Genomic DNA, 24,897 nt, shown 5'->3' with positions numbered 1-24,897 from the left:
ATGGGAGCTGATTAGGAGACAGGGCCACAGGGGCCACCTGAGGCCATGGGAGCTAGAAGGCACCAGGGTAGGTTGGGGGCCTGGGTTATTGGGAGCCTGGTGCCATGGTGCTACTGGGGCCGTGAGAGCAGCAGCCACTGGGGTTCGCAGGGGCCTGGGTTCGCAGGTGCTTACACCTTGTAGGAGCCACCTACAGCTGAGGAGGCCAGGCTGGCCTGGGGTGGGGCTGCTCTGCAGCCTTCGGTGAAGTTGGGTGCTCATTTCTCTTCCACAGGGAGGGTTTCTCTCTGTACAGGCTGTCCCAGCTTGGGGAGCGGTTATGGCAATGATATGACTCTATCTCTCCTACCTTCCTCAATGCATCTTTTCATTTTTATATTTTACCCAAGTGCTACAACCCTTTGCCTGGAGACCTTAATTCTTGTGAAAGTATTTTGGGGCATGGATAGTGGTTCAAATGGATTTTTCTGGGGCATGGCAGGATGGTTGGAGGGGGAGAAGGTGGGGATGAGTGCTGGAAATTCCCATGGCACCATTTTGCTAATATCACCCTCTGAATGATGACCACCCTTGTTTTAGGATTAAGTAAGTGAATCCCAGAGTGGTATGTGACTGTCCCAAATTCTCACACCCAAAGCATGGGGGAGCCAGGCTCACTGCCGGTCTGTGGTCCTCCCAGCTCAGCGCCTGTTCTTTATGTAACAGCCCACTCGAGGGTGGAAGACTGAATGCTAGTTTGCTGAGAGGTTTTCATTCTGTTTTATTTTAATTAGAAATGTCTATTTCATTTTCTGTGTCTATTGCTGTATGGTTTATATCGCCTAGTTTGTTAATATGGTAATTACATCATTGGATTTTCAAATGATGAAGCATCCTGGAATAAGTAAACCCCACATAGTCACGATGTGTTAACCTTTTTTATATATTGTTGGGCTCGATGTGTTAAAATTTCTGTAGCATTTTTGCATCTGTGTTCCTGGGGGATTTTTTTCCTATAGTTTCCTTGTCATGCGTGCTTTTGTCTGTTTTGCTATCAGAGTATTTCTGGCCTCACAAAATGAATTGCTAAATAGTTCCTCCTTCTCAGTTTTCTGAAAAAGCTTGGTGGTTAGAATTAGTAGTACTTATCCTTGAATTGTTTGATAGAATTCACCAGTGAAGTACAGATGCTTCTCGACTTATAATGGATTGTAAGTTGAAAATATACTAAGTTAAAAAAAATGCATTTAAAATTCCTAACCTACTAAACTTCATAATTTAGCTAGTCTACCTTAAACGTGCTCAGAACACATATTAGCCTGCAGGTGGGCAAAATCATCTGCCACAATGCAGGACATGGGCAGTAAGGAGCTGGCAGGAATGTGGGCAGGATGGTTACCGCCTCACCAATAAAGCCATTTTACACTTCCCCGTTTGGGGCACAATGAGGCCTGCTCCTCTTGTCTGTCCCTGTCCCCCAGTGATGGGAGGCAGCTGAGAGGAAACAGGGGCGTGGTCTCCCTCCACCAAGCCCTGTGCATAACCAGGGTATGTTACCTTCAGACCTTTTCACTTGTATTTTATGCAAAATGGCTCATGTGAGGGCTGCAGTTGGAGGGCAGTGGGACTGCGGGCCACAGGGAGAGCCTGTGGAGTAGGGGAAGTTCATGCACCCCCACCTTCCCCAGAGGGGCTAGACTCCAATTATTTGGGGGTGGGAGGCTCCTGCACTTTGCCACAGGCATGGGGAGGGTTCTCTCCCCACCCCTCAGTCGTCCCAACTCAGGTTGTACTTTCTAAGGTTATTTCCCCTACTTTGCCCATCCCCAGAACACAACATGTTAAATCATGTTCAATATTTCTTACTATGCTGAGAAGCCACAATGACCACAATTAAAGCTACACACACACATACGCACAAACACACACACACACGCAGAAGCCACAATGACCACAATTAAAGCTACACACACACACACGCACACACACACAAACACACAGAGTTCCAAAATGCATGAAGTAAAAACTGATAAAACTACAAAGAGAAACAGATAAATCTATAATTATAGTCAGAGTTTTCAATACCAATCTCTAAATTATTAGACAAGAGGACAAAAAAAATCAGATCTAATTAGCATTTCTAGACACTCCACATTATTTTAGAGTGGACAATGCATACAATGATAAACCATATTTTGAGCCATAAACCAGTCCCAATAAATGTAAAATGGTTAAACTCACAAAACAAATATGTTTTCTAATATAGTGGAATCAAATAAAAAATCAGTAATCAAAGATATCTGAAGAATCCTCACATGTTTAGAAACTAAGTAATAAGCTTCTAAAAAATCCATAGGTCAAAAAAGAAAACAAAATAAAAATGTTAAAGTATTTGAACTGAATAAAAATACAATTTATTAAATTCTGTAGTAAGTCACAAAAGCAGGAATTAGAGGAAACACCTATATTATAAGAAAAATCTCAAATCAATAACGTCAGCCACCACCTTAAAAATCTAGAAAAAAGAGGGCAAACCGAAGCCTAAGTGAGCCAGAAGAAGGAAATAACAATGATCAGAATAGAAATCAATGAAATAGAAACCAGAGGAAATCAGTGAAACCAAAGCTGACCCTTTGAGGCTGTAAATTACATAACGCTCTAGCCAGATTGATGAGATAAAGAGCGAGATAAGACAAATTACCAATGTCAAGGATGAGAGAGTGATATCACTACGAATTCCATAATAGATAATAACAGAATGTCACAAACAACTTTTGCCAGTACATTTTATAACTTATGTGACATGGACAGATTCCCTGAAATCCACAAGCTACCAAAGATCACTCAGTAAGGCGCAGACAACCCTAATGACCCCATAGTAGTAGGTAAGTAACTCCAGTCCCCATTTCTCCATCTAGTCCAGAAATGGAAAATCCAAGATTCTTCCTCTTGATAGTCCAAAAAAGCAGTTGCTGTGATCTAAGAGTTCCTTTTTTCTTTTTTGACACAGGTAAAACTTACTTCCTTTTAGTTTCTTGGCCTGGAGTCACCTCCCACAGATATTACCCCTCCTCCTCCCTGCTGTCATTCAGAAGTTTAGAGATAATGACATAGTGTCTGCCTTCATCCTTACAGTTCCTTTAACAATTTCTTGTGTGACTTGACTTCCACCCTCTCCATTATCCAGTATCTCAGTGGGTAGTTGTCTTTAAAGAATAGCTCCAAGCCCAAAATTACAGATGGTCCCCAATTTACTATGGGTCAACTTATAATTTTTCACCTCTACAATGATGCAAAAGTGGCATGTATAATAAAGTACATGGATATTCAACATTTTATTATAAAATATATAATTTGGGATCCTCCCACAGTGCCTGCCATACATAGATGTTCAGTGTTCACCGAATTGAATTGTAGGCATATCCATGTCTTAACTTTCCAACTCTGACATTAATTCTTTGAGTGTTCTGTGGTCCTATGGGGTTTTATGTAGTTTTAGAGACTAGCTGAGCATATAGTAGGCCTTCTAAAATATGTAGAAGATTTGGGGTGGAATATGAAAAAAAAAACCACACCTTTGCTTCTGTGCCCTCTTTTTTTTTTTTTAAATTGATTTCAGAGAGGAAGGGAGAGGGAGAGAGAGATAGAAACATCGATGATGAGAGAGAATCATTGATCAGCTGCTTCCTGCACACCCCCTATTGGGGATTGAGCCCTGACCCGGAATCGAACTGCGACATCCTGGTTCATAGGTTGATGCTCAACCACTGAGCCACACTGGCCAGGCACTTCTGTGCCATCTTTACAGTGTCTCAACCATCTGGATACTGACCCTGACCCAAATTCAAGGATTTCAGCTTATTTGACTAAGGTTTTTTTCTGGGAGCATGTAAGCCTAATGAAGGAGTATGGGCTTCAGAGAAGCTGGCTTCTGCTGTCAGTTTCTACCACATCTCACTGAGAAATCTAGGACCAGTCAGCATCTTTCCGAGGTCCCAGCCTCCCCCTCCCCCTCCGTGGGCCAGGAAAGATACCACCTACTTCCCAGGCGACGTTGAGCATCTAATGTAGCACAGTTCTTGGCACAAAACAGTTACTAGTAGATTTTAATTGCTTCTCATTTTCTTGAATTTAAAAAAAAAATGAAAAGGAAAGTTAAATGTTAGGAAGAGAACAACAAAATAAGGGCCAAGACTTGTTTTGGATAGAGAATTAGGATTACTCACACATTTGGCCAGGTGAGGCCAGAATAGGGAAATGCGGTCTTTTTCCTTTGATCTCTCCGAGATTTTTGCTGGCAGCCGAATGCAGTACTGGAACTGTTTATTTATTCGTGAGCTCACGTGTACGTGTGCACAGATATGCATGCATACAAACACACACTCACACACGAACACGCACACACACGAGCACAGGAGCACACACTTTATGGCTGCCATCTGTTCCATGCGCTTGGAACTAGCTGTTGAAACGCTAACTCTCTCTCCTTGTATCCTTCCTCTGCTCCCAGCCCCCTGGTTTGGTGCCCACTTTGTCTCCTTCACAGCAGCCATTGCTCTGTTGGTTCTGGGACTCTGTTGGGAAATCCAAGCATGAGTAGCCTCCTGTTCCAGTTGTTTTTGAGCAAAACGAGGCTTGTTTGGGGGGTGGCAGGGGGGGGGGTGGTGGCTGAATTCCCTGCATGCTAATCTGTCATCAATATTAAAAACAGACGTTTGGTTCTTCTGCGTGGCCTCATCAGAGCAATTGACATGGGTTTCAGCCTCTGGGGCAGGGGTAGACACAGGGGGGGCGGGACTAAGAAGGGACCGTGGCACAAGCAGATTGAGTGACTCCAAACCCCTTTTGACCTATAGAGAGGGAGGCTGAGGAAGGGGAGGGGTTTACCCAGAGGGCACACACATGATGATTTAGTGGTAGAGTCAGAGCTAGAAGAGGGGCTTCAGTTTCTTGACCTGCTCTCCCCCTCCCCCCAAGCCCAACCTTCTCTCTACCAGTCCTATTACCCCCGATGTGGCTTGCTCTGGTTGAGAATAAACCGAGAGGCAGATAGAAATTAGGGGACAGGATGGGGTATCTAGCCACCTGATGCCAGCTGGAGGGCTCTTTGTCATCACTGCTTTTACATTTGCCGGCTTCCGAGAACCCCCACAGCTCAGAGTAGCAGGACCATGGCCACTGAGTGCCATTTCCTCGTTGTAGGGATCAGAAGGAGAAGGGTCTCACCCAACGTCATAACCTCCCACTACCTTCCCCTGCATTTCCTTGGTCATCTGCTTGGTTTTTCTTTAATCTTTTCAAAATCAGAGCCTTCTCTCTCCCACCAGGGGAGTCCAAGCTGCAGCTTGTTTGGTTCAGGGCTGGGAGGCGAGCCGGCCGTGCTGGCCCTCCCGGAGGCAGCAGGCCCTTCCACCATCCCCCACGCTCCGCACGGAAGGCAGCCACGTCTGGCGCTGGCCAGTGCCCCTTGATGTCCTGGCATCTGGGAGCCTGATGGTCTGCTCCCCACATAATCAGCACCAGGCCCTCCTCCTGCCAACTCGAAACTCTCATCTCTCGTTCTTCCTTTCTCTATCCTTTCCTGACTCTCTGCCACCTCCTTCTTTTTCTTTCTTTCCTGACTCTCCACCACCGCCTTCTTTTTCTTTCTTCCTGTGTCTCCTCTCTAAATCTTTCCCTCTGTCTCTTCTTTTGTCTGTTTCACTCCATGTCACCTTCTGCCCACATGGCAGCCTGTCTTTTCCTGTTTTTTGTCTCTCTAAGCTGGCTCAAGTAGAAGCTGCTCATCTGGACTCATCTAGATCTGGATCACACATATTGTCCAGCTCAGCCGGTGTGGCTCAGTGGTTGAACGTTGACCTATGAACCAGGAGGTCACAGTTCAAGCCCGAGTCAGGGTACATGCCCAGGATGTGGACTCCATCCCCAGTGGGGCTGGGGATAGGGGAGGGGCAGCATGCAGGAGGCAGCTGATCAGTGATTCTCTCTCATCATTGATGTTTCTATCTCCCCCTCTCCCTTCCTCTCTCTAAAATCAATAAAAATATATTTAAAGAGAAGAATATCCAGAGTGATCAGAAGACACCTGTATCCCAGTCCCACTTTAAATCCTTTCTCTCCCTGTTTGCATTAAGTTCAATCTACCAATTAAAAGACAGCCCCCTTCATGCCCACCATCCTATCTTAGACCTTAGACTGAGGACCTTCTCAATTGAAGGGGAGCAGCTATGGAGGTGAGTTTGAGTGGGGAGTAACTTAAGGTGAGAGGCAGCAAGAGCCCACACCCTCCTTACCTCCCCCCCGCCCCAGCCCCCCATAGCTGAGAGCATGGTGGCAGCAGCAGCCGAGAGAACAATTCCATTGGGGCTGTGTATGAAATCCTGTGGAAATGACACACAGCTCCTCAGGCAGCACGGCCACGGCTGAACCACACGCTTTGTCTGGGAAGCTAGAGAGGCCCTCGCCCGCCTGCTGTCTGCCTGTGCTGGACCAGCTTGAGAGAGGTGATGTCATTGGAGACAGGGCCCCACTCCCTCAGCTAGCGTGGAGGGGGGGTGGTGAGGAAAATATGTTTTACAGGGTGAGGTACAAAACCGACATGACTGCAAACATCTGGAACTGATATTAGGTCCTCAGAAAACGTTTCTGTCACTCCAGCTGCTCCTCGGGTGAGACGTTTCTGAAGTCCAGGGCCTCCGAGGGGAGAAGGAACTTGGAGGGTCTTAATTCTCTCCATCCCCCCATGCCACCCAGCCTGCCCTCTGTATCACAGAGTTTTTATTACAGCCCGCAAAGCGTGCTCCCTCATGCCATTGATGTATATAGAGTTCTTACTGTGGTCCAGAGCCCGCAGAACCTGCTGGGCATGGCCTGGTCACAGACAGGCATGGTTCCTGTCCGCATGGAGCTTATGGTCTAGGACAGCCGTGGGCAAACTACGGCCCTCGGGCCGGATCCGGCCCATTTGAAATGAATAAAACTAAAAAAAAAAAAAAAGACCGTACCCTTTTATGTAATGATGTTTACTTTGAATTTATATTAGTTCACACAAACACTCCATCCATGCTTTTGTTCCGGCCCTCTGGTCCAGTTTAAGAACCCATTGTGGCCCTCGAGTCAAAAAGTTTGCCCACCCCTGGTCTAGGAGGAGAGAGGTTTAATTTAGCAAGAAACCACACTAGAGATAGGCGTTGAGCTCATTCAGATGCTGTAAGAGCACAGCATAGAGTCTTCTAACTCAGTGCATGGGGGTCAGTAAAGGCTACCTAGAAGAAGTGACATCATTATTGGAGATTCTGGTCCCAGTAATTAGTCATACCGATCAAGGCCTCAGACTCGAGACTACCAGCCCCCAGGTGGAGCTCACATCCCCAGCTGAAAAAAATGCTCTTCAGGCCTCGCTTCCTTTCGCTAGCACCTTTGCCATGCTTGACCTCAGAGGCAGCTACTCATCACAGATGCCAAGAGAAGAGAAGTTAGCTTTTCCTCCGTGTGCTCCGGAACCTCCTATAGGCCAGGGAGGAATGATGGTAGGTAAGTACCTACCTTCCATCCAAAAACTCTGTCAAGACAAAATCCACCCCACTTTACGTCCATGAAGTCCCGTCATTCCGCAAAAGATAAGGTCACATACAACCCAGACTTGATCTTCTTGCCTCAACTGGAGCTGATTCTCCAAGCACTTAAGCTGTTGGTTCGTAGCTTTCTCTCCCTGCGCTCTCATCATTACCACAGTAGGTGAGTTCGGTTCTCCTGCATGCCCTGTCCAACAATCCTCTCTCACTTCCTTACCCTGCTCAGCTCCTGTGAACGAAAGTCATTCCATTCATTCCACCTCTGCCACTCAATCCTAGGTCCCACCTGGGCTTTATCCTCACATGATGTTGTCCCAGCAAGACCTGTTAGTTCCAACATGCCACTCTCTGACCATCATCTTTTATCCTGCCAATGGTATTGATCTCCCTCGCCTACCAGGCATGTCTTTAAGTTTAATAGGACTTCCAGTCCCTTCTTATCACTATTCTGTCTCCCTCTTCCTGTTCTGTTTTTTCTTTAATCATCTCCCTAACTATGTGCAATGGACTGAATATTTCTGTTACCCCAAAATTCATATGTTGAAATCCTTACCCCAAGGTGATGGTATTAAGAGGCCCAGCCTTGCCCAGCCATGTGGCTCAGTTGCTGAGAGTTGACCATGTAGGAGGCAGCCAGTCAGTGATTCTCTCTCATCCTTGATGTTTCTGTCTCTCTCTCCTTCTTCCTTCCTCTCTGAAATTTATATATATATATTTTTTAAAGGTATAATTAAAAAAAATAGGCACAGCCTTCATGAGTTATAAAAGAGATCCCAGAGAGATCCGTCGCCACCTCTGCAGTGAGGAGAAGGCCATCTGGAGGAAGTGGGCCCTCAACAGATGCCACATCTGCTGGTGCCTTGCTCTGGGACTTCCCAGGCTCCAGCACTGCAATAAACACATTTCTGTTGTTTATAAGCCACTCAATATGTGGCATTTTGTTACAGCAGCCCGAACGGACTAAGACACCATCGTGGAGTCCATGCTTCGTATTTTCATCCCTGTTAACAACCTGCTGATCTCCCTCTCCTTTCTGTCCTTCAGTTGCCCAGACATGTGGGTGGGCGCAGCTCTCCATTTCCTGTGCACACAGTCAGCTAGAGAAAAGCACACATAGAGAATACCTGACTCCCATGCATCATCTGTCACCAAAGAAACCGGGCCCTTCCCAGCCAATCTGTTAGATTTATCAATTTACTTCATCATCATTGAAGGCCTCACACCCTATCCTTCCCTCCTCCTCATCAGATAACCTTATCGCCTCATTCACAGAGAAGATAGTACAGGGAGTGGTTCACCTTCTATCCCATAGGCTTCTGTATGCATACTCTTCCCTTCCCTTTTTTTTTAAAAAAAAATATATTTTATTGATTCTTTACAGAGAGGAAGGGAGAGGGATAGAGAGTTAGAAACATCAATGAGAGAGAAACATCGATCAGCTGCCTCCTGCACACCCCCCACTGGGGATGTGCCCGCAACCAAGGTACATGCCCTTGACCAGAATCGAACCTGGGACCTTTCTGAGTCAAACCAGTCAGGGCCCCTTCCCTTTTGATAAACTATGGGAGTTACCCTTTTCCTCTCTAATGTTAAACCCTCTCTTGCACTGTTTTCTATACAGTCCTAAATTCTTAGGAATTTGCATGTCAATTATCTCCCTGTGTTGTATATTTTTAAATTCTCCTTCTTCAGTAGATTATTTTTACCATCATTTAAATATGCTCATAAGTATTTCTTTTTCAAAGAAAGAAAGAAACAAATCATTTCATCTCCCACCACCATAACTATTTCTCTCTCCTGCTGTATAAACACACTTCCAGTGGCTGAATTCATTTGTTCACTTTCTACTCATTCCTCGGCTTGTTTCACTCTGTCTCCGGCTACCACCAAGTTACTAAAGCCCTTTATCTCTGTAAACATCAGTGACCTCCATGTCATTAAATCCCATGACATCTTTTGTTCTTGTACACTTACTTGATATCTTCGAGTGGTCTACAAGGCCGACCATTCTCTCCTGAAACCTTTGCCTCTCCTGGTTTACCACCTGCCTCTCTGACTCCAACTCGGCCTCCCTTGTTGGGCCTCTTAATCCGATCGTTACATCTTCATTCTCCTTAGATGTTAGACTTGTTTCTTCTTTTTTTCTCCCATGGTTGCAATCGATATAATCACTGCCCTGACATTTATGTCTCCACCTCGTTCTCCTAAGCTCTCTACTCAAGTCCAAATGACTATAAGCATCTTCGGTTTGATGTATCACAAGCGATTCAAGCTCAACGCATCCAAAGCTAAACTTGTTACCATCTGCCCACAAACATACTTCTATCCAAGTGTTTAGTTACTCTCTCTATAACTGTTACCTCTATAACTTCAGTTTTTTCTCTTGTTAATCCTCATATTCAACTCATAACCAGGTTATTTGGTGGTGATCTCCATTATCTCTTCTTTATCAGCTTTATTGAGATGTAATTGTCATATAACACTGTCTCTTTAATCTACTCCTTTCTTTCTGTTTTCATTAGTCTCTAGTCTAAGCCAGCATTCATCTCTTGCAGTCACCTTGTACTAATTAGTCTTCATATGAGCTACTTTTTACCACAGTTTACCACTGCTTTCTACCCTTCAGTTCTAAAGCCAGAGTTACCCTTCAAAATATAGCTTTTGATCCAGTGCCTAGCACAGTTCCTGGAATACCATGGACACTCAATAAATATTTGATGAATAGTTATCTGATTTATAAGTATTGATTTCCTAATTTAAACCTTTTAAGAGCTTTTTATAATAACTCCTCTGACTGAATGAAAACAAGTTGACAGGGCCTAGTAATTATGAGTTATTGTTATTGCCTCCTTCTCCAGTCTTTTATCTACTCTTGATATCACCAGTGTTCTTTTCTTTGTGCATCTTTACACTTAGGTCTCAGCTTTAATGTCACTTATCCAAATCTTTAGATTGGATTTGCCCTCTCATGGATTATGTAAATTTTTGCATTTAACACTGCTTGGTAGCACTTATCACAATTATAATGAATGCATTTTGGTTTGGGGGAAGAGAAGGTGTAGCATTTGCTGTACTCACTAAAACACTAGCCCCTCCAAGTTGGAGTTATGTTCATCTTTTTCATCACTCTGTCCTCAGTGCCTAGTGAAATGCCAGGCTTGTTGTAGGCAACCAATGAAGACATGAAGTGTCAGCAGGAACTAGCGAGATGGAGTGAAGGTTGAGGGCTGGATGAGGATGGAGAGTGTGCCTGGCAGAGGGATGAGCATATGCAGTGGCCTTAAGAAACAAAAGGGCAGTGTGGCTGCAGTATAAATGTTGAGTGGTAGAATTAAAAGGGAAAGGACTATAAAAGGAATGAGATTATGGTAATGTTTAAGGAATGCTAGAAGTAAAAGTTTTAGCATCCTGGTTGCTTGGCTGAAGATTAATTGAAGGACCTTAGTGTGCCTGGCAGAGGGATGAGCATATGCAGTGGCCTTAAGAAACAAAAGGGCAGTGTGGCTGCAGTATAAATGTTGAGTGGTAGAATTAAAAGGGAAAGGACTATAAAAGGAATGAGATTATGGTAATGTTTAAGGAATGCTAGAAGTAAAAGTTTTAGCACCCTGGTTGCTTGGCTGAAGATTAATTGAAGGACTTTAGAATCTATTATCTCTCTCCCTCCCTCCCTCCCTTCCTCCCCCTCCCCCTCTCCCTCTCCCTCTCTCTCTGTTTTTTTTTTTTAAATCCTCACCTGAGGATATGTCTCCATTGATTTTCAGAGAGAGTAGAAGAGAGAGCGAAAGACAGAAATAGGGCATAACAGAAACACATTGATTCATTGCCTCCTGCATGCGCTCTGACCAGGGCTCATGCTGGGGAGGAGCCTGCAACCAAGGTATGTGTCCTTGACTGGAATCGAACTCAGGACCCTTCAGTCAGCAGGCTGACACTCTATCCACGGAGCAAAACCGGCTAGGGCTATTCTCTCATTTTATTCACAAATTCATCCTTCCAACTAAAAGGTAATTGCCATCTCCGTTTTACAGATGAGGGACTTGAAGATCAGTTTTGTGAAGTTGTTGGTTGAAGGTCACACTTCAAAGAATAGTGGGGTCAAGAATTGAATTTGGGTCCCCTTCCCATTTTTCCTTGACAATGTAATGCCAGCCAGAGGCAAGAAGCCTCTGGATTTGGGAATCAAGAATGGCTGAATGGTCATTTCTGCAAAACGCCATTGCTCTAAGAAAGTGTTGCATCGGGGTGGGACTAGCTAACCCAGTCTGTAGGATTGAGATTCAGCTTCTGGTACCCAGCTGGCTGGTATGGGACTAAGCAGAGGCATCAAAGAGAGAACCTAGTGGTGAGAAATAAAGACAAGAAAAGGAATTCCCTCTAAGACGTTACTGATTGACTTTTTAAAATCTTTGTAAATTACTTCTCCATCATACCTTAAATCTGTCCTCTTTTTCTTTCTCACCAAGGCCACTCTAGATACTTCCACTATAGCTTCTTCACCAGGCTTCCCGGCCTTTTGTTTTGCCCCTCTATGTAATTTTTCCTCATGCTGCCAGAATCTTATCTGTCTGTACGTTTCCCAGAACACATTCCCCATATGTGAATGTATTAGGGGGAAAAAATGAGAACTAACCACCAGTACTTCCCAGCACGGTTGTGAGCAATAAATGAAACAATGTACAATGTATGTGAGATGCCGGGCACACAGAGGACATACAATAATCACTCATCGTTTTCCCTTTTTCTTTGAAAATATACACAATCACTTATCTGTAAGGACTGTCCTTAAGCTAGAGGTAACAAACCAGTGTCTATATAGTATGTTTAAATTTTTGAAGAAGTTGCTGTCTTTGAAATCTGGATGTCTTTTACATGAAAATCTGGATTCCTGGTTGGAAAAGAGTAGGTTCTAGCCATCTTGGACTCTCATTCCCCGATGGCAGTAGCGGGTTGCAGAGGTGAGTAGCGCCTGCCCACTTTAGAGAATCCCTGGAGCTCTAGTTTGTGATAGGCCCCCTCTTCCAGGGTGTCTGACATCCAAGCCCCTACATGAGTTTTATCGTCTGCTTCCCCCCTGTAGATATTTGAATGTGCCATCTCTAACTTAGACCAGGGCCAGAGACCGTCTTCCCCTGAGGCTTCTGTCTTCGCCGTGTCTTCTCGGACTGTTTTTGCCTGTTGTTTCTTCATGACATGGGCAGGGTGTTGAGCTGACTGTTGGACAATAACAGAAATGTCTTGTTAAAATTGCTCCCATCTGTGAGTGTTTGCTGTGTGCCCAACAAGACTCTGGCTGCGAGGGTCTCTCTCTCTCTCTCTAGTTCATCACTGCATTCATTTGTTCACCCTCTTACCAGAGTTTGGTGTAGGGCAGGAGCCTATTGGGTAACCACTCCAGGAGTACACTGAGTGAACAAAGTAGTGGTGGCGTGATAAGCTCATGGAATCCTCAATAATTTGGTGATGAAGTTATTGCTGCTATTCTCATTTTCACAAAAGTAGAAACTGAGGCTCAGAAGTATCCCACTGGCTCACATGCTCCTGGACTCTTACAAGATCCTTGTAGATCAGTTAAGCCAGTCCCCTAAATTCATATGAAGAAACCGAATCCCAGAAGCCCAGGCCCCAGCCCTCAGTCTCTTGGTGAGTAAATTCGAGCTGGCACGTAGGCAGGATCTCCTGGCTGCTGGCCCAGCATTGGTCTCCTTGCCATGAGCCCTCAGGAGTATCCAGGTTGGATTTGTCCACAAATCCCAGTCCCAGTCTTCATACACTTCTCGGAATTGACTTCCCTCTCCTTGAGTCATCCTGCCCTGCCTTCCAAGGGAGAGATTCTGAGTACATCCCTGGAGCCATAGGAGATGAGATCAAAGAGTCGTGTTTATCTGACCCTGAGCTCCTCAGGGAGAACTCAGTTAGTTACCCTGCCCTGGTAAGAAAAGGTAAGAGGGGAGTCCCCTGAAAAGAGGGACTTGGGCTATAACCAACAATGAAGACCGGATTATAAGAGAACAATTATGGGCCCCATTGTACTAGTAATATCCCTTTAATCCATAGTTGCCCGGCTTCTCTCCAGCTCATCTTTGGAGACCATTGACCCAGTTAAAAGCTTCAGGTACAGAGGTCATCCATGATGTGGAAAATCTTTCCAGCAGATCAGAGTTCTCTGAGAGTGTTCACTTCATGATTGGCAAAGGCCTTTGAGAATCACAGGGAATCTGAACGAACCATAGAGTTCACAGAGAAACCTCTACTCAGTACCCCCACCCATCACTCACCCCTCAATCACTGAGGAGGAATAAGACTCAGAAAACAGAAGTGACTTGACTGAGGCCACTCCAAGTTCATGAATGTCATTGTGTGGGTCCTAGGAGGCATAGCAAGAGCCCTGGAATAATTCCTGCCCTCAACACTGACCATTCAAGTGCCAAAGAGTTTGGTCACAAACCTTTGGATTTGGGTTCACTCACTTATTATTTCAGATCCCTGGGCAGCAGTTAACCTTTGGGGGAGTCTGAATTCTGGGAAGAATAACCTCCAAGAAAGGAACATATTATTTCCTCTTTTTAAAACTTGTTTTGAAATATATTTCTTACTGATTTCAGAGAGGAAGGGAGAGGGAAAGAGAGAGAAACATCAATGATGAGAATCATTGATTGGCTGACTCCTGCACACCCTATACTAGGGATCGAACTCGCAACCCGGGTATGTGCCCTGACCAGAAATCGAACTGTGACCTTCTGGTTCATAGGTCGATGTTCAACCACTGAGCCACGCCGACTGGGGGTGGGGGCAGGGGCATATTATTTTCAAAGTTCAGAAAGGTGGAAGCCAGACATTCTAGGAGGCAAGAAAATAACTCTCTTTCTGTAACCATCCTTGAGAGAGGTTTTCTTGATATTTGGAAAAGAGAACAATACAACTCAAGCTCTTTCCCTTTTGGAGCTGGCTTTTCAGAAGCTGATAACTAAATGGCATGTAAGGGCAGCGACATCAGCCTTCTTTCTCATCCTCAGACACGTTCTACTCCCTCTGCTTACTGCTTCCCGCCCCAGTGGCTTGGATGGTTGGCTCCTTCACAGCTTTTGGTTTCTTCATCCCGCTGTTATCTACACTTAGAATCCTCCCTGACCACAGAGCATAGGTCTCTTCTCCGTCACTCCTGCCCCTCCTTGTCACATCTCCCAGTACTACAGCCCTCACATCCCTTAATCATTCTCTGAAATAATATCATTTACGTTTGTTTTTGCCTGTTTATTTTTTGTTCTCCTGCTCTTGAATGTAAGCTCTATACAAATGAGGACCTCGCCTGTCTCATTCCATGCTGTATCCTTAGTGCCATAAATAGAAATTGCAGTATCCCACCCTTTCCCCTTTACCTGTGGTTTCACTTTCTGTGGTTTCAGTTATCTACAATCTGCCGAGGTCCAAAAATATTAAGTGGAAAATACCAGAAGTCAACAGCTCATGCATTTTAAAGTTTGCGTCGTTCTGAGGAATGTGATGAAATTTCACGATGTCCAGCTCTGTCCCACCTGGGACCTGACTCATCCCGTTGTCAGGTGTATCCAGGCTGTATATATGCTACCCACCCACCAGTCACTTGCTAGCCGTCTCGGGTAGCTCAGTGCTTGTGTGTAAGTCCCCCTTATTTTGCTTCTTAGTGGCCCCAGTGCTGTAGACCTTTGATGCTGGCAGTTCGGCTATGACACAGAAAAGTCGTAAAAAGTGCCTCCTTTAAATGAAAAAGTGAAAATTCTCAACTTAATGAGGCCTTTTATCATCTCATATCATCACAAGGAGAAGAAGAAGGGTACCTACAACACAAGATATTTTCAGAGACAGACCACATTCACAAAACTTTTATTAGGTTATATCGTTATAATTGTTCAATTTTATTATTAGTTATTTTGTTAATCTCTTACTGTGCCTGCTTTAAAAATTCAACTTTTATCTTTAGTGTGCATGGGGAAAAATACCAATATACTAGTGTATACATATAAGGTTCAGTGCTGTTCCAGGTTTCCGGCATCCACTAGGAGTCTTGGAACGTTTACCCTGGGGCTGCGGGGGACACAACCCTATGCTATTGCCAGAGGTCATGAAACCAGACAGTGGAGCCACAAGTTAAGAAGGAGAAAGGTCTCCAATAGAAAGGCCCAAAGTGCACCTGAAGCAAGAGGGGTAGCCCTTGTTAATTACCTGCTCTATACCAGGAGCTTTGTAAACATTAGAGGAAGTGCAGAGCTAGTTACAGGGAAAGGAAAGAGAACCGCTGTTTATTGAGCACGTATATACCAAGTGCTTCTGGGTAATATTTAATCATCAACCCTAGCCGGTTTGCTCAGTGGATAGAGCGTCGGCTACGGACTGAAGGGTTCCGGGTTCGATTCAGGTCAAGAGCACATGCCCAGGTTGTGGGCTTGATCCCCATTAGGGGGTATGCAGAAGGCAGCCAATCAATGATTCTCCCTCATCATTGATGTTTCTGTTTTTCTCCCTTCCTCTCTGAAATCAATAAAACTATATTTTAAAATATTTAATCATCAGAATTACATACTTTTTCTGAAAAGTAGTTTTTACCATCCCTATTTTACAGATGGGAAGACTGAGGTTTAGAGGGGCAGAGTCACTTACCCAGGAACGTGCAGTTACTAAGTGACAGAGGCAGGATTGAAAGCCAATTATTTCTCACTCAGAAGTTCATGTTCTTTACCCTTCCTCTTGATAGCTTCCAAGGAATTCCTGAAGGGAAAAGGGTTAATTTTTTTTTTTTTTTAATGAAAGAAAGGAGAGGAGACTATAATGAAAAATAAATCAAATTTTCAGGAGTGTTTTTTGATTGGGGACTTGGTGGGAGGGGGTGGGGGCTGGGAATTGTTTTCTAGGCAGAAATCTTGGAGAAACCTTAGCTCCGAGCCCCATGGGTCCCATCCGGGGCCGGGGACCGCGGGTCTCCGTGTTCCGAGCACCGGGCACAGATGTGCTGTCAGCGTGTGCATGATGAATCACACCTTGGGAAGGTCAGGCCCGGCTGCTCTGCGGCAGCAGAGCCTCTCGGGGGGAGTCCCGGGCCCGTAGCAGAGGGAGGCGAGTCCAATGAATATGCTCAACTGGCTGAACCTAAAGTGACAGAACGAAATCAAATGTCAGCAAGACTGGACTCTCCTAGCGTTCTCACCTAGGATGGGCTATGCCTGGAATGTTGGACCACTGTCTCGGTGATTATGTGGTTTATAAGCGGGGCTTTTACCACACGCTACGTGGAGGCTAGTGGCTCATATTTTTTAAGTCATTTCGGCTGACAATGATAGACTATCTACTCTGTGTCAGGGTTGATTCCTTAACTGTAATGTGAAGTAGAGGACATATGTTCGTCTTGTTTTTGTTTTGTTTATCGTGTTGGTTAACTTAAAAACAGAGCCTGGCCCTAGGTAGTTTGGCTCAGTGGATAGAGTGTCGGCCTGAGGACTGAAGGGGTTCAATTCTGGTCAAGGGCACATGCCTGGGTTGGGGGCTCAATCCCCAGTAGGGGGTGTGCAGGAGGCAGGCAATAAATGAATCTCTCTCATCATTGATGTTTCTATCTCTCTCTCCCTTTCCCTTCCTCTCTGAAATCCATAAAAATATATTTAAAAATAAACACACAAGCAACAACAAAAAACCCCACAGAGCCTGAGCAAGGGTTGAGAACAGGTCGTTTACTTGGTAGGTGCACGCCAGAAAACAGTTGTGCGGGAGCTTGGCTAGTGATACCAGGAGAGAAAACCAATATAAGGGCTGTGCTCACAAGGTCATTATTGAGCTAACCTGGGCTCCGTTCCGCTGGCATCTGCTGCGAAGGAGACTAATACCTCCAGCATCAGCATTATTGCCTGAGTGTGCAAAGACGCTCTGCACACTCAGGGTGGGATGCGTCTGCTCTGGCTCCCCACCTACGATGCTTGAACATTGCCACTCCCCACACTCCCAGGCTCCTCTTGCCTGTGCGAGACGAGCGCTCCCGTGGCATCAGAGAAGTCCTCAGGGCAGAAAGCAGACATACCTGGCATGTGCTCGGGCTGGAGGTCCCTGGGACTGCACACGCTGCGCCTCAGCTCCCGCTGGAACTGTCCACTGCGATTGAGGCTGAAATCAGAAACTAGGTATGCGCGGCCACCCCGAGGATTCCCTTACGTACTCATTAGAAAATGTGTATATGGAACAACCAACAACACATGCCAAGCACATGGCCTGCGTTCTTGGAAACTAATGGAGAACATGATAAATACAATCCCTTCTCTCTGAGAGCACTCATTCGGGGGAGAAAGGAATGAAACATAGACAACTTTGTGGTACTATAGTAACAATGAAATATGACTAAATGGATGCAAAAACTTACAGTGGAAGAAAGATTGGTTCAGGTTGGGGAACTGGTGATCAAGGAGGCCTTCCTGAAGAAGGGGCCTTTGACCTCAGCCTGGAAGGATGAGAAGAGTTTCAACAGAAATGAGGAAGGGGACATTCAGACAGAGGGAAGAGCACAAACCAAAGAAGACATGAAGATATAAAAGTGCCTGGAGGAATATGTCAGGAGAGAGACTGGAGTTTGTGGGCAAGTGGATGAGGCCCTTGAATGCCAGGATGAGATATGCCGACGTTTTCCTTGGGCTGCGGAGAGTCACAGAACACATTTCTAAACCTAAGCTGTGATTAGAATACATCTCTACCTTCTGAATTAAGAATGGCTAGATGCCAGTGAGTACCATGGGTGGTTTCCATGTAGAGTGGGCCTCACCAGTCTTGGCTTATTTAGGCTCTTGGCAACAGAACAGAGGCCATAATTTGGACAAGTGGGATCAAGGTAAAGATATAAAGCAGTTTAGCTCCCTCCAGACATCCTCTGCCTTTGACATCCACATGGAGAATGGCATTAGCATTCTACTCCGCCAACCAGGACAGTTTGATAATTTTTATTAATGTGTGGCCTAGTGAGTTTGCTCGGCCTTCATCCATCAAACACCGCTTCATGCCTTCAGCAACAGCCCACACCCAGTGCCTCGGAAGCCCATATATCATGCCTCGAGGCAGGGAAGCGGATTCCCTTTTATCTCCCTTGCAAGAGCACAGATGTTTGGAATGTCAGTAAATGCACCCAGCCTTCTCCCGGGTTCAGGCGCAGCTTCTCCCTGGATGACCTCTTTGGAATCCTCATTCCCAATGCATTCCTGGCAGACAGGCTCTCCTTTTGTTCCTTTAGAGCTGCCTGTGCCTCACTCTCCCAACCCATGTGTCACGGGCAGCACATTTATGCGGCCACATCTGTCTTGTCTCAGCTGCTCAGGCCATGTGCAAGGCAGATTAATTGGTGTCTGAACAAATTTCAGACCTTGATACCCCGACGCTCGGCCTATCTCTAGACTCCGTCCCCAACTCTGCTTTGTCATCTGGAGAAGGAAAGCGGCACTTTGAAGGGCTGGGCCGTGGGGGACCTGATCCGACACTGAGTTCCCGTGTGCTCTTGGGGTTCTCCTCCGTGGCCCTCAGTTTTTCTCTCTCTGAAATGAGGCGGTTGAAGCTGATCACTTTCAGAGGTCTTTCTGTCTTGAAGGTTTTATGACCTCAAGCCTCTAGGGCAGAGGTTCTCAACCTGTGGGTCGCGACCCATTTGGCGGTCGAACGACCCTTTCACAGGGGTCGCCTAAGACCATCCTGCATATCAGATATTTACATTGCGATTCATAATAGCAGCAACATTACAGTTATGAAGTAGCAATGAAAATAATTTTATGGTTGGGTCACAACATGAGGAACTGTATTTAAAGGGCCAGAAGGTTGAGAACCACTGCTCTAGGGAATTAAATGCATATGCTATTCTCTCTCCTTTCATTCATTTTTGGCTGAGTGCCGGTATTTATTTTTTGAAATTTCTACAGAAGTGTGGCACTCATACACAAAAGTACCAGAGCCACACGTGTACATCCCGCTGAGTTTCTCACCGAGCGAACGCAGCCCTGTAACTGTGCCCAGCTCAAGAGACGGGATGTTGCCGGTGTCCCAGGAGCCCGCCTCGTGCTCCCAGTCGGCACAGCCCTCCCTCAAGGGTAATTCACTATCCGGACTTCTATGAACAGAGATTAATTAGCGTTACCTGTTATCTAACTGGGTTCTTTTGTTCACCATACTGTGAGATTCCTTCATCTTGTGAGAGAGAATTGTAGCCTTTTAAAAAATTATTATTATTCTTTCTCTGGTTCTAAGGGAAGCTCCCACTTAAAAAGGTGGCAGCCATATTTATATCTCGAGGCAGCAAGTTAGCTTGGAGCTCAGCCTTTTTGTCTGAGGAAGTTCCTGTGAATGGCCTCTCTTCGATGTGTATAGGTACTTAAGGCCAGTAGGTAACCACTGATTACTCCGGGGGAAGAACTGATTAGGGGCATTTTGTGGCCTAGGAAAGGCTCCCCCGTCAATATTTGTTACATGGAGCTCAAGGGCAGCAGCTATGGGAATTTGGTTACAAATCCAGCAGTTGCTGGAAACAAATGGGTGGAAGATCGCGATCCCCTTTCCTTCATGACATATAGAACCCCTCAGGTAGGTTAAGATTGTCCCAGCTAGTAGGGGAACTCAGCATGAGGAAGGGAGGGAGGCGTCTGAGAGTGCCTCAGGCTCCGAGCCACAGTATACACAGCTGCCCGGCACAGTGGGCATGGCGGAGAATGAGGAATGAAATTAACCTGGAGCTTTGGGAGCCTAAGCTTGGGCCTCTTGTCCGCCCTTGGACAACCATTGTGGTCCTGGTAAGGCAACTGTCCCGTGCCGCCTCCTCCACCCTGACCTGGCATAGAGCCATACCGAACGCCTGTTTTCCACAGTGATATCGTGTGGCAGTGACAGGGATGACAAGCAAAGGAGGAAAGAGGGCCTGCTGAGACCTGGTGTCATTCTCCCTTCTCTCTCCACAAGGCACTAGAAGGCCTCGACTGAGAAAACCTCTAGAATGAGAGAGGAGCGAGCCTTGAGGGGGACGCTGGACTTAGCAATGTGTGCATGTGGAACTAAGAGAGCAGTTATTCCAAACAGTAAGAAGAGTGTTTGTAGTCCAAGCGGATGGAGTTGTCTGCAGATTATACATCAATTCATTGAGGTTCTGTAAGCTGTGTGCTCAGTCTTTGGCCTGCAGTCTCTTCCCTCCTTCAGCATATCTCCCATCCCTCTGTCTTTCTTAATGCAACTGGTAGGGCGGTGTGCATGTGGAACTAAGAGAGCAGTTATTCCAAACATTAAGAAGAGTGTTTGTAGTCCAAGCGATGGAGTTGTCTGCAGATTATACATCAGTTCATTGAGGTTCTGTAAGCTGTGTGCTCAGTATTTGGCCTGCAATCTCTTCCCTCCTTCAGCATGTCTCCCATCCCTCTGTCTTTCTTAATGTAACTGGTAGGGCAACCGATGGTTAAAAGGCTGCACCCCTTCCAATGTGGTTGATGATGATGCATTTAGTGGGGAGAGTTATCTTCCTGGGACAAATTAAGCACAAAGTAGATATCTGCAAATTATTGGGATCATTTCATCACCGTAGAATTCCATTACCTTCCCCCACATCCACGTCCCCAAGTCAGTTCTCTAGATGTCCGTTTTCCCACGGGAAGAAAAAGAGAACATCGTTGTACCAGTTCATGTGTAAGTTCCCTTGTAGGTCCGTGTTTCCCAGATCTCAGAGGGATCATCTCTTTCCCTTTACTTATCTTGCCTAAGTCTCTATGACATGGGTCTACCGCCTACATAAAACTAGAGAACCCGGCCATTTTTCAAAAACATCGAGGGGCAAAATCTATTTAAGATCTGTGCCTCTTATTGTATGTAAATGAGATTCCTCAATTTTTAAAAAAAGTCACTGTGAGATGTCAGAGAAGAAAACTGCCTTTCACTGAGCCCTTTGGCATAGTAACCCTCGGTAGAACTAATGAAGTAGGAGGTTCGGTACCCATTTTATTAATGAGATGCTAAGTATCCCAGGTCAGGTGGTGTCTGTTCTCACCCATCGTCACTCCCAAGCCCACTGCAGTTATAACTGGTTCTGCTTGCTCCGGAGGTCTTTCCTGATTCCCACCCCAGGACCCATTACCATTCTGGGCTCTGAGATATCTTTGCTCCAGAAATCCTGGCAGAGGCACCAGCTCATCTGTTGCTTCCGCCTCCACTGTCTCTACTCAGTGGATAAACAGAGACTTTCCTTTCCCAAGGCTGTCAATTGGCCCTATTTTATGAGTCCTGAATTTGCTGCGAAAGTGTTTTACAAGAAATAACCAAACAAGAGCAAGTCTTTTACCAGAAGGTCACAGTTTTGGAAGGAATTTCTTGGGTTTTGACACAAAGGCTGGGCATCTACTTTATCTTAAGCAGAGCCGAAGTTTTCCCCTGGCTTATTGGGATGGGTTTTCAATGACCAGTGTCATCTGGGATCCTGGAAAGCAGAGGGTGGATGTTTTTGGCGTGATTTGTGCCCAGTGCCTCATTCTTCGGTTGACTCAGGTTTCTGGGTGGAGTTTTAGTTTTGTGGTAAGACTCTGGACCTAGGATAACAGTCTGGACACTTCGCCTCAGGTCACTTTCATGATAATTAAAAAAAAAAAAATACTGGTAACCTTTTTCCAGGGCAGAGCTGGAAATACAACTTTCAAATTCCTGTCTACATGGAAGTAGAGTCACTTTAAGAGTGGGAGGGTAAGAGAGACGCTGGAGTGCTTCTCTGAAAGGACATAGTGCCCTAGATGGTTTGGCTCAGTGGATAGAGCGTCGACCTGCGAACTGAAGGGTCCCGGGTTCGATTCCTGATTCCCAGTCTAGCCACATGCTTGGGCTTCAGACCAGCTCCCCAGTAGGGGGTGTGCAGAAAGCAGCCGATCAGTGATTCTCTCTTATCATTGATGTTTTTGTCTCTCTCTCCCTCTCCCTTCCTCTCTGAAATCAATAAAAATATATTTAAAAAATAAAATAAAATGGCCTGGGCACAGCGTGAGCATTTCCTGCCCTTGGATAATGCCTTCTGCTATCTGTCTCATCAATGACTTTCAACAGTGTAGTGTGGAGTGTCCTCGGTCTCATTTTCCAAATATGAAAACGGAGCCTCAGGGAAAGTGATGCAACCGAGGACACGTAGCTAGTAAGAGGTGCGGGAGGGAGTACTAAGGACTTACTGCCAACCAGCCACCCCCCAAGAATTTGAGGTCCCCACAGTCAATCCCTCAGTAACTCCTAGCTGCTTTTATCGTTGTCCTCACTGGATGAACAGGAAGACTGAAACCTGGGCATGGTAATGTGGATGGCCCCAAATTAATGACATGGCTCAGTTTCCAGATGTTAGCTCCGAATGTCTAAACTTGAGCCCATAACCAAGGTCCCGCTTAGGAACCCTCCACATTAAAACAACAGTTCCCTCCGAAGCGGGCCTGAGATCAGGATGGTCTATAATGGATTGCGTTTCTGTGTGGCCAGTTGCGTTTAGGAAAGCAGGTTTCACCAGCTGTGAATTAGTGGCTTCTGGGAGACAAGCAGTTGCTAATGAATGAGCAGAATAGTTCACTTGAGACCATGGCTCCTTCCTAAACTCAAGGATTTTATCTATAAAGTTCTGATTCTTCAAACCTGTCTTTAATTAGCCTAAGTCTGAAGACCTTGGAGGGCCTCCACCATATGTTTGAATGTTGGACACTGTTGTAAGGACTTCAGCTACACTTTCTCAAGTCTTTACAGCAATTTGGTGAGCCAGACATTGGTATTCCTTTTTTTTTTATATATAAATATATTTTATTGATTTTTTACAGAGAGGAAGGGAGAGGGATAGAGAGTTAGAAACATCGATCAGCTGCCTCCTGCACACCCCCTACTGGGGATGTGCCCGCAACCAAGGTACATGCCCTTGACCGGAATTGAACCTGGGACTCTTCAGTCCGCAGGCCGACGCTCTATCCACTGAGCCAAACCGGTTAGCGAGGTATTCCCTTTTTTAAAGAAGAGGAAACTGCTGCTGTATCAGGTGATAGCACTTGTCCAGTGCAGAACTGGTATTGGAACTAGGTCTATCAGAGTCCCTGCCCTTTCTGGTAAGCCAAATTGCCTTGCAATTACTCAACCTCGATGTTGGAAGGGACTTTAGATATTATCCAAGTCAACTTCCTCTTAAAGATGTTTGGCCCAGGGAAGAAATTAAGGCCCAGGGAGGAAATGGATTGTTCATTAAGAGACATTTTCCCATGCTCTGCATTAGCCAAATCAAGTAGGTATGGAGATTGGCACTTTCCTCTAGGATTCTCTGAGCCTGGGGTAAAGCTCATCAATGCCAGGCAGGTTGTCCAGGGAAGAATCAGAACACACCTGGAGATTACCGGGGGGTGGGGAGCAAGGGGAGAAGAGCCAGCCCCACCCTCGTGACTCTCCCACAGCCAGGACCTTGCCTTCGGCATTGTTTTGGGGACTGGAACATTGAAATTTGCAGGGCCACCCCACTCAAGTTTCCCTGGAAAATTCCCTGTAATGAATGACCCACCCATCTCTCCCTACTCCCCTCTTTCCTGAGTGAGACATAATCCTGGCCACTGGTTTATGTCACATCACTTTGTCTGGAGAGGATAACATTTTCCCTCCTCTTAATTGAGTGGCTGAGCCATTGTGAGCTCACAGATCTAATCTTGAGGTGCGGGTGGGTTGAACTTGGTTATTGAGACATAATAAGAAATAGTGTTTCAAGGAGTTTGGGTTAGAGAGAGTGATTGAATCCTTTTCCCAGTCAAAGGTCTTGTTTTGGGGGCAGCTAGGGTTTCTCCCTTGCCCAGGGACTCTGCTCAGTGACTCTCTGAAGTAAGTGCCTGCACAGGGAAGGCTGGGAAACTGCTGTCAGACACTGGTTTTCCCCGAGGCCGTATCTTCCTGGCCATTTCAGACTCACGGTTTATGAGTGGGTGTGGTGAAGCAGGAGTGCCGGACGTGGGACTCGGATTCCCTTTGCTTCTGACTTCAATTAAGCTGCCCACTTGCTCTGCAACCTTTGGAAAGTTGCTTTTTTTTTGGGGGGGGGGGGGCTCTGTTTCCCCTCTAGGAGAGGGAAAAAAAAAAAAGGTCAGGGGTGGAGGGAGGGTTAGAATCTATGTCTGCCACAGTCTCCTTTTGAATGAAGCTTCTGAGGCGCACTGTGGTGATTCAATCTAACCAACACAGGTTCTGAATGCCTGCCGTGTGCCAAGCTCTGGGCTACCTGCTGGGAACTCATGGGTGAACCAGCATAGACAAGGACTCAGCCTTCTTGAAATGCAGACTTGACTAAGGGAGCCAGACAATAAGCAATTGCCTTTAAGCACAGCGAGTCTTG

The 24,897-nt window shown here is 45.8% G+C and overlaps 1 protein-coding gene across 2 annotated transcripts in view; it reads left to right on the top strand.

Annotated features, from left to right (window-relative positions):
- ASTN2 (astrotactin 2) overlaps positions 1-24,897 on the top strand; it is a 668,892-nt gene that overhangs the window by 517,991 nt on the left and 126,004 nt on the right. The gene's annotated exons all lie outside the window — the stretch shown is intronic.

This window comes from Myotis brandtii, unplaced genomic scaffold, assembly GCF_000412655.1.
Source record: "Myotis brandtii unplaced genomic scaffold, ASM41265v1 scaffold658, whole genome shotgun sequence".
Classification (NCBI taxonomy): Eukaryota; Metazoa; Chordata; class Mammalia; order Chiroptera; family Vespertilionidae; genus Myotis; species Myotis brandtii.
Note: the sequence above shows the minus strand (reverse complement) of the source record. Positions and strands in the feature narration are given on the sequence as shown.